This window comes from Scyliorhinus torazame, chromosome 7 (genome assembly GCF_047496885.1).
Source record: "Scyliorhinus torazame isolate Kashiwa2021f chromosome 7, sScyTor2.1, whole genome shotgun sequence".
Taxonomy (NCBI): Eukaryota; Metazoa; Chordata; class Chondrichthyes; order Carcharhiniformes; family Scyliorhinidae; genus Scyliorhinus; species Scyliorhinus torazame.
Window position 1 is genome coordinate 271,026,821 of NC_092713.1, and position 10,786 is coordinate 271,037,606.

Sequence of the window (10,786 nt, forward strand, 5' to 3'; positions counted from 1 at the left end):
GGGTATTTCACTATAGGGACCTGGGTATTTCACTATAGGGACCTGGGTATTTCACTATAGGGACCTGGGTATTTCACAAAAGGGACCTGGGTATTTCACAGTAGGGGCCATTCTTCTAAATGTCCCTGTGCCAAGTGGTACAATCCTCCAATCGAAATAAGGAATATTAGAAAAGCTCCGCTGTACAGGAAGACTGTATGGAGAGAGAAACAGAGCTAACGGGCACGATGTAACGGAAACATTTCGAAGTGTCATTTTGGGCGCGTTTGGTGGGATGTTTCTTGACATCCGCGGTGGTGAGATCGCAGCCCGTATTTAACGGCACTTAAGACTGGAAATGAGCCCCCGTGAGTTTCTCGACATGACTGCCTGTCTCGTTGTCTGATTCGCCAGTCTCGCACCTCAGTAGTTTGGAGCTAACAAGGAGGAACTGCTTTTAAACGCTCCCTCACCACTCACTACCAGCCAGCGCACAAACATGGCAGCGCACAGACCTGCTCCTCACTTTGGAGATGCCGACCAGGCAAGCTTCTCGACGCCGATGGGAGGTGGGGCACCCTGTTCCCCCAGTGGGGTCGGAGGACCAGCAACGGGGCCACCAATGCTGCCTGGGAGGCAGTGGCAGTGGATGTCAGTTCGGGCAGCAGGATCAGAAGGACCGCTGTACAATGTCGGAAGAAGACCAACGATCTCCGAGCTGCAAGGGTAAGTTACCACCTCTCCTGGCATCAGTTCCACCTGCCACCACTCAAATTCCCCAACATCCACCCCCTCATCACCGCCCCTACAAATCACTGGCTGACGCCTCGCACCCGCCCCACATCCAATCTTCGTGCTGGTTCCTCAGACCCCCCTGGCACCCACAAGCACAGCCCCTTCATGTCCAGTTGCGGTGCTCACACTCGCCACCTGCGATAGGCGTCCCTGATCCATCAATCGCGTGGCTGACAATGGTCTCTCTTGTCCCTGCAGGAAAAGATAGTCTACAATAAGCAGGAAAGGGCCAAGACAGGGTGCGGAGCATCAGAGATCTGAGTCCTCACCCCCTATGAGAAATGGGCCCTAGAAATTGCAGAGGTTGTCCGAAGAGAGAGCAGTGACCGACAACGAAGGTGGCCTGTGCCGCAGAGGTGAAGGTCCACTGCCCTTTCACCCATGATCCTTCCCTCTCACTGACCACATCTCCATTCTATCACAGGATCTCCATTTGATGGAGCCAGGCCATCCAGAATGCCCCCCCCCCCCCCCCGCCTCCGCCACCCAAGAAACCACCTCGGAGGAGAACTCCGAAGAGGCCACCATCGAGATGTCACAGCTATCACCTCCCCTTCCACCAGCGCAGAGACACCTCAGTGGGCGACATTAGTGGATAGGTTTCTGGGACACAATTTGGTGAACACCACACAGTTGCTGATACACATCAGGTGGAGGCAGGAACATCCAAGGGAGTCAGCAATTGGAGGTCTAGATCCCAGGACTCAGCTGGGTCCCAGTCAGATGCCAAGCTCTGGATCAGGTTCTCCCAGAGCTGATGATAATGCCAGGACACAGCCTGCCGTTTCAGAGGGGATATCAGTGACATTCCAGCGAGCCCATAGCCGATTGGAGAAGTCCAATCGGGCGCACGAATTGATGCTGACTATGCGTGGCGACCACAGTGAAATACCTGGGGTACGAGATAAGTGTTTTGAGTGGTGGTGCCCAAGGCATGGCTCGGTCCATGACAACATGGCTGAAGGTCACAGCAACATGTCCCAGTCGCTGGTCGACATTGCTGCGGCACGCCAGAGCGTGGACCAGTCATTGAGGACCATCAATGAGGGCATCGCCACCATGGTGCAGGCACTGGGAGCCACCAGGACTGGCAGAGCCAGATGATGCAGAGGCCTCTGGAGCTCACTCCAGCTGCCCCACAGGCACCATCAGGGAGGAGGCCAACCCGGGGCCAGCCACCAAGGAGATGATGGTGGTCTCTAGTTCTTCCGAATCCCCCCTCCTGACACCGGGGCATCTCAAGGGTAGTGAGCAGAACAGGGTGACACGGCGAAGCCAATGACACTGAGTCAGCCGGGGCCTTCTGGCTCCAGGCCCTCCAAAGAACATCCACCAAGGGCATGAAAAGCCACACGGCATGGAAGCAGCAGGCTGCCTCCACCCAGACGTAGCAGGAGACCACGTAAGCTCAAGATTGAGGATCACTGATTGGGCATTGTGGGGGAGGGGAGGCACTGTGTGTAGCTAGGGGGAATGGAAATATCAAATATTAACAATTAAAACATGTCGCACCTGATACCTGTGCAGCCGCTGTCCCGCTCATCTTCACAGCGGGCCTGCCTGCACCCCCATCCCCTGTTGACCTCCGCTTCCGCCCCAGGCACAGTGGTCCAAGATCAAACGCTCCCAGTGCAGACCCCGTTCAGCGGACGGTATGGGCGCGCTGTCAGCAGAAAAGATGGGAGTCAAGATATAGACCGAAACTGGGGATCCCCAGAGCTTTCATCACAGCAAGTTATCATCACTCTCCTGCCTTGTATAATTGACCCTCGGGTGATGTTACACAGGCGCTGGCAGAGTGGACCAGGGTAACCTTGGTGTGGTGTGGAGGGGGGCATGTGTTGAACATTCAGGAAATGGAACCCCTTCCTGTTAATGAAGGGCGCTCCCTGATGCCCTGGTGAGTGCATGGCAACATGCGTGCCATCGATTACCCCCCGGACCTGGGGCATCCCAGTGAAGGTAGAGAAACTCTGCAGCCCAAGCATCTTGTGGGCTTGGTCCAGCTCAAATCTGATATAGTCTGTTGCCAGGGCATAAGTGACATCACCTGGTCAGATTGCTGGACAGGCTTCTGTGGCACAATATGATGGGCACCACAGTCTCTGATACACATCGGGTGGAGGCAGGTACATCCAGGGGATCGCAGACCCAGCTGAGTCCCAGTCAGATGACCAGCATTTGGACCAGGTTATCCAAGAGCTGATACAAATGCTAGGGTGCGGCTGGGAGATTCAGGAGGGGATGTCAGTGACACTCCAGTGGGTCAATAGCCGATTGGTGGGGTCCCAAAGACTACGGGCGCAAGAGATGGCACCGGCAATGCGTGGCACCGAGGCCAACACTGCTAGGAAGGCAACCACAGTGGAAAGCCTGCAATACAACATCGGCATCACAAGTGGTGGTGTCCAAGGTGGTGCTCAGTCAGTGACGGCCATGGCAAGTGCCTGGACATCATGTCCCAGTCGCTGCGGGACATGTCCCAGATGTAGGTGGACCATGCCAAGGTGATGTAGGTGGACCTTGCCAAGGTGATGTTGGTTGACCTTGACAAGGTGATGTAGGTGGACCTTGCCAAGGTGCTGCGGAGCATGTCCCAGTCACAGACGGACATTATTGAGGCGCTTCAGAGAGTGTCCCAGTCACTGAGGATTGTGTCCCAGATGCAGATGGACAATGCTGAGGCACTCCAGAGCGTGACCTAGTCGCAAAGGAGTATTGCCGAGGGCATTGACACCATGGTGCAGACAATGGAGGGCCGCCAGAGCTAGATGATGCACTGGCCTCTGGCGCTTACTCCAGTTGCCCCTCCATCCAAAAGTGACCCTCAAGGCCCTATGAGGACTGTTTGGGAGGAGGGAGCACAGAAGGCCGACCTGGAGTGATGTTACGCAGACTCTGGGATGGATGAGTGGAGAAAGGGGGCCATGAGGAGGGAGAGGGAGGGGAGAGAGGGGGAGATGAAGAAAGAAGCCTCGTCCTATGAGAAGCGGGCAAGGATGAGAGCCTCCCTGGTCCTCCAGGCATACCAGACCCTCGCCGCCTACACCTTGTCACCATCCATCGAGTTCTTCCAAGGCGCTAGGGATCCCCGACTGTCCAAGAATATAGCTGCCGTGCACACTATGGAGAATGGGCAGAATGGTGGAGTTGAGGCCATGATGGGATCAACCATGATCATATTGAACAGTGGAGCAGACTCAAGGTTAAATTGCCTGCTCCTGGTTCTGATGTTCTAAGAAAGAACTATTCTGCCTGATTTCACCATCCAGCTCTTGGTCTGTAGCCCTGTAAGTAACAGCATCGCAAGCACAAATCTGGAGTTCTTGATTAATGAGGGGATTTCTTGTTTTTTTTTCTTTTAAATATGGAGATCAGGAGTTATGGGAAGAAGGTAGAAGAATGGGGTTGAGGAACATATCAGCTTCAATAGAATGGCAGAGCACACTTGATGGGCCGAATGACCTAATCCTACTCCTGTATTGCGGACATTGGGATTGGTTCTGGGGAGGTGGCACCAGTACAAACTAGATGAGTTGCAACTGGACAGGACATGGAATGCTGTCCAAAGCAGTGTTTTTCAAAATGGGGGAATGGTGTAAAATGGGTCACCAAAAATGATCCCCAAAGATATCCAGACCAGTTTTACCTTTTCTCTCTGGGTGAATTCTCACTGCAGTAGAGTATGCCTATATGAGGCCGATGTAGAAGCTGTAACCATGGATGCTTTTGCCTTCCTGGGTCACTGTTAGTCACCACCGCCAACACAGCCTCCAGCAGCGATTCATGTTCTGTAGCTGATTGGCCAGGTTAGTCAGCACCTGTGAAATCCAGCATCAGGTTCTAACCCCTTGATTTTTTTTTTTTTTAAAACAGTGAAATGGATCAGAAAGAATGAATGCATAAAATAATTTTCCCTACGAGAACATGTAAAAACTCAAGTTTCTCATCATTTATATCACAAAGAGAAATGGGAGTGTCTCGTAATTCAATTGGAATGTCCCCCCGCCCCTTAACATAAACACAGCTAATCTTTGTGCGTGAATTTAGTCTTTTAATTCCAGTTTTAAACACATTTATTGCAGTACAAATACATTCCTTTTTCTTTTTTAAACAGGAGAAAAACATTTAAGGATCAAATGCAGAGAGCTTATGAAAAAGAAAACCTCATCCCAGAGGAGGAACTTTCATGTTCAATGAGAGAAGTGATGAAAACATTAGCATTACCAACTTGTTAGTATTATCAACTTGATGGCATCAAGCATTCACAGGTAACTAAAGGGCTAACACATTTAGATGCAGAATAAAACTTCCTTTACTCTGACACAATACTCTTAGCTCCGACTTCAGTAGAAAGCATGCTACTGCAGCCACATGACACTAGTTCAATTTTCCACATCAATTGACCTTTGAGTGTGATGGTCAATTTAGTACTGAGCATCAGCACCTTAAAAAAAAAAACGGTTACCAACTCAGCTCCAGCAGGTGGGAAAACATTTATACCAGTTCAACAACATAAAATAGTTCAGGTCAGGTTCACATTTGTTTTGAAAAGCAAAATCAACTTAGGGTAATTGAACATGTGCTGTTCCCATCCAAATTGTCAACTGTATTCAGTCAACGGCTTGCTTATACAAGCAACTTGTAAAGTAAAAATGGGAAAATGTGTCATTTGAAACATGGAAGTCTGGCAAAACGTGACCCAAGGGTACATGAGAGAATGTAGGGAAAAATACCGCGAAGGGTTAACAGCAGCTGCAAAAGGAGGTTTTGAAATGCAGATAGCCTTTATCAAACAGGCGTTAAGAAAACAGCTTGTGACTGCTCAAGTTGTAAAACTGATGCATGTCTTTCAAGTTGGGGCAGATTGAACTTTTAGTCACATGGAGAGAAACAATAATTTGCACCTTCTTTGAAGTTAATTATTTTAGTAAGCAGTTAAAAAAGAATTGCCAGGATCTTCAGTTGAATTGGGTGATAAATGTTTAGGTGTGAAGTTCTACTGACACCAGTTGAATATTGAAAGCTGGAGAAGACGTGTCCACGAGAGCACAGGTTAACCCCAAATCAGAGTCAGAGTTCTGACAAGCTAAGGGCACTATTTGATTATAAAGCAACTTTAGAAGTGACAGGAACCAGATGTAACACCCCTCTAGGATCAAAGCACTTTTGAACATTACAAAGGAAAAAAATGTAATCAGAGTTCGATGAGCTAAAGTCATGCTCAACATGAATACATAGTCGTGTTAGAAGTAATGAAGATTAAAGGTACTCGAACAATCAAGAGTAAAACAAAAGTTACTTTACGATAATGGCATATAAACTTAATAACTGTGGTAAGGGAAATATAAACCCTAAATCGGTAACAGCCAGCAGAGTCAGCTCTCGTAGCTGCCTTTGGCCATGGGAAGGATAGAACACAGAAACCGAGCAGAACAGCAAATCCATCAGGAGAAAACCAAAAGATAAAGATGAGAGATTGTCAAGTTAGGCCTGAAGGGCAACCAACCAGGAGAATCCAGAAGCAAGATCTTTTAACTTTTTTGTAAAGACAGTGAATTTATCTTTTAAAAAGAAAAAGTAATAATAAAATAACTTAAAGTTTTAACCTGAAACAGTGGTTATTACAAAGTCTACGTTACTTACTTAGCAACGCGGGACCCAGGATCGATGCTACTAAGTGGTAAGTAGATGAAATCTTCTATGAAGATATGGGTTATACCAGGGGATAACTTGAAAATATAGATTGACCCGAATAGCACCCACCTAAGTCTGCATAGGAGTCAGGGAGTGAGAATCCCTGTTCACCATTTAGAATGTCTTATTGACCCTTTTTGGTATAGGGGGAATTCTAAGAATAGTGGTGAGTTTTTTACTTCATGACGCCCAGCGTGGAGGCTAGAATATTAGAAGTTTCTAGTTAAGTGAAGTAGGGGCTAGAATATTAGAACTTTCTGGTTCCCAGCACAACGGTTAAAATATTAGAAGTTTCTAACCGGTACAAAGGCTAGAATATTAGACGTTTCTAGTCTTTGTGTGAGTCAAACTTTACCTGCCGAGTTTAGTTTGGAAAGTCATGTGTGATTGGCTTTTGTAAGGATATTCTGTGGATCGGGGGGGACATAAAACTCAGGTTGGGTGCGAAAATCAGTAGACTAGATGATACTGACAGAGAAAAAATCTGCAAGACATCTTGGTGATAGCACTAAAAATCTTGCATTCATTACTGGTAAAAGGAGGCCAAAAAATAAATCATTCTTAGAGTCAGGCAGATTGTGAGGGAAAGCCTAGAGAAATAGGGACACCGATTTGTCTTTAGAGACCAATCAATCGACCCTTAACTAAAACAGGAAGATAGTGCCTCAGTACCCTTGGATAGGACCCAGAAAGGGTACTTATCCTTAATGTCAGAATGCACCTGAAAGGGACAACCAGGAACAGAAGGTTAGAAATACAAAAAATGGCAATTAGGGTAATTCTCTTGCCCTGGAATACGGTCAAGAGTGATGATGCAATGAAACAAGAGTGGAAGAAATTAACAGAGGCAAAAAACTCCTGGATAAGAGAGACTTAGCAGAACGGAGGGTTCTCAATTTTTGTTAGAGTACCTAAAACCCTACAGAATAGAGATCCAAGATCTAGGTAGATGAATGAGTGTGTGTGTGTATGTTTAATAAGGGTTTGTGAATTTCCTTTGGTGTTTGTAGTTTTTAAAATGTTGTATTTTGCAAAGCCGAATTTCACATCAATTAGAAGTTATAAACAGCAGGTAGAAATGTGATCAGTATTATGAGGTAGTAAATCAGTATGTTCAGAACTAAATTTGTCTTAGCATAAACACATAAAGAAGTTAACTCGGGAGCAGTCAGATCTGTGTGCAGGAAATTACTTTGAAACTAACGCGTTGAAATTGACATGGCACAGCTCCACCAGCGTCCTAGAGCCCGATGATCACAAGAAAGTCACTAGCAGGAAAAATTATGTTTAGAATGCTAAATACATTGTAGAAGGAGCTTTAGGGAATAAAGATATTAGACCAAAAGTTAGATTAGGAAAATTACTTGCAGTATCAGGAAATGAGAATCTGATGGCAAGGAAGGATTTAATAAAAATAGATGCAGGAAAAATTAAGATATTAAAACCAATTGATAACACAGAGAAAGTTTGGGTGAAGCTACCAACTAAAACCACGGGCAAAGTAATCAGTGAAGCTGTAAAAGATAAAGACAAGATTGTTCAGAATTTGGGTAAACATACAGTTGAGTCAGAGAAGCATGACATCTGGAGCAAAATAAATTGTATCACAACTAAAACACACGACCCAATTGGATAATGATAGAGGGATCAAGATACTCCATAGGTAACCTATCGGCAGCAAACAAAGAAACGTAATTAGTAAGGAATTGTATATGGGATGGGATGATAATGACGAACTGTAATTACTGTAGAGAAAACCTAGCCGACGACGATGTAATTCTGAAAGGATGTGCAGGATTGTGGAGAAGTGACAAACTGATAGTCCCAATTAGTGAGGGAGTACATAGTTTAAAAGATGTTGGGATGACCCGGGGAGGTAAAATTAGCTGAACAGTGTTTAGAGACTGTATCACTGCAATGATGCCGTGCCACAGGATAGATCATATCCCCAAACCAATTGGACAAGGGAAAAAGGAATGTTGTACAAAATTAATGATTGACCCGGGATATGGATTTGGAAAGAAATATTAATCAAAATAGACCCCAATACAGGGAAGGGGTTCTGAGGACAGATTGAAAACCCCGGACGATGAACAGGAGATAGAGGGAAAGGAATGTTTGTTTATGAGTGTCAGGGGATTACTGCACTGACTAATATTATGTGATGAAGTAGAGTGGGAAGACAGTGAATTAAAACCTGTTAGCAGCATTGATAGGACAGATGATAAAGTAAAAATGTCATGTTCGGAACTCACCTTTCATAAACATCCGGTCATAATAAAAAATAAAGAAATTGAAGTAAAAGCAGGAGCAATACCCGAAATGTATCAGGACAGATTTCGACCAGATTGGACCACTGAGCGAGCAAAAGAGGAGTTTGAGATTCTTCGAACCTCACTCAGGGGTGCAATGATAGAAGGAGGAGGCTTAACAGACCTTAATTGTATGATGTACATAAATGATAAGGAAAACAAACCAGTTAAAAAAGAAAAAAGAAATAAATGGTGGCAAAGGAAATCCGGAAGTCCTGGAGAGACTTCTGGAGTATCCAAACAAAAATAGAAAGTACAAGTTAAAGAATAGGGTCCTCTCCACCCTTGACCTGTTCATTTGATTTTTTCAGATGGAAAAAATAATAGACATACTTGTTCGGATGAAGAAAGAGGACTACACTCCAGAGAAAAGTAAGGATCAAGTTTGAAGAAAGAAGGGAAAAAGCTAGGACTAGGAGTTGTCTAGATGGGTTAAAATGTGGGGAGCACTTACAAGCTGCCTGGGATACGTACTAAACTTATCAGATAAATTAAAGATTTTTAGACAGCATTCAGGGAAAACTAGTGATACTCAATGGGACCCCAAGAAAGGGCAAGTTAAGATAGGAAATGCGTTTTTTTAAAAAACCACAAGTAGGAGTAATTGTCGCTGCATTACTCTGGAAATTTGGAATTTTAAAAATTAGGTCAAAACTTATGTTGCAAATGTTGAAATAAAATTACTCAACGGAAAGAACGATAAATGATACAATTGGCTACATATTTGAGAAAATTAAATGACAGAGTCCGGAGGGAAACTTTACAGGTTAGAAACAAATCAAAATATCAAATTATTACTGAGCAGTGAAGCCTTTGGTCACACATCCCTGACTGGACATGTGTCCTGGACATCAGCTGATGGATGATCTGCGGTCTCCACGGGGCACGTACTACGCGGTGGAGTTATTAAGGGTCTCGGCAGACAGCAGCGACTGACGAGGAACCCCCACATGCTAAATGACAATAGTTTAAAAATGTTTTGCAGTTTGATGCCACGGCGGGAAATTTGTAACCAATGCAGCAAACAATATTGCATTGGAGAGCTGTAATAGTTAGTAAGGAAGAAATGTCATGTCTATTGTTAGAGACTGTTATATATGTATGAGAAAGGGACTTAACATGGTTTGGCATAGAAATGTCCAATTGATAAGAAAAGAATGCTGGAATTTTATAGTTTATTTTAGTAAAAGGGAGGTTTAAAGCACACTAAATTAAAATAGGTGGCAGATAGTTGAGTAATAGAACAATTAGGATAGGATTGGGTGATGTTGGACCATAACTCATGATAAAGAGAAGAGTGAGGTCTACAGATACAATTGATAAGCTTCTAGCCAAAAGCAGCAGAACTGAATCTGACAGAGTTAAATAGAGATTGAGAAAGAAGGCAAACCACAGCATAAGATGAACCAGCACGAGGATTTCAGTATGTATGATAATGGGAGTATGTGCGTCATTCAAGAACTTGATCAGCAATCAACAAGGGTGAGGAATTTTCTAAACTGTGTGAATGTTTTAATAGAGGGGGTAAACATGGGATAAATAAACAAAGTATAATAGTGGCAGTTTAGTGTGTTTTCTTGATTTAACTGCACGCAACATCATGAATAATATTGATGTTGTTAACACGCCATATTTTGTATGTTATAACTATTGGTCCCAAGTGCTGGCTCATAAAGCACTCGGATAGAACCATCAAGGGATGTGTCAATATTGTACTTTATCTTTTAGTGTTGAAATTGTGATAACTGCTGAAAATATCTAAAGTTGTAACACACAAAGTAAGAAGAAAAAGGGATGGTTCGATGTGACAAAAGAGGATTCAATTGGGTTGTACCCCCAAAAGTTGAATGTATTAAATGTGCCTACTGATGTCCTAGGGGTGGTTTTGCGACTACTGTTGGCTTATGATATTGCGATTGTTCTAATGGCAAATATACGTTTCATGTGTTAAGGGAAATGATAACGGAAGAAAGGGATTTGAAGGAAACTTGGCAGAAAGTTAT

At 44.7% G+C, this 10,786-nt stretch overlaps 1 long non-coding RNA gene across 1 annotated transcript; it reads left to right on the plus strand.

The window, feature by feature from the left end:
• The first annotated feature begins 221 nt into the window (after nucleotides 1-221).
• On the plus strand, nucleotides 222-10,312 carry LOC140427033 (uncharacterized). Its single transcript, XR_011948366.1, has 3 exons — nucleotides 222-705; nucleotides 4,892-5,045; nucleotides 9,095-10,312. It is a non-coding gene; the product is annotated as an uncharacterized lncRNA (long non-coding RNA).
• Nucleotides 10,313-10,786: the final 474 nt, after the last annotated feature.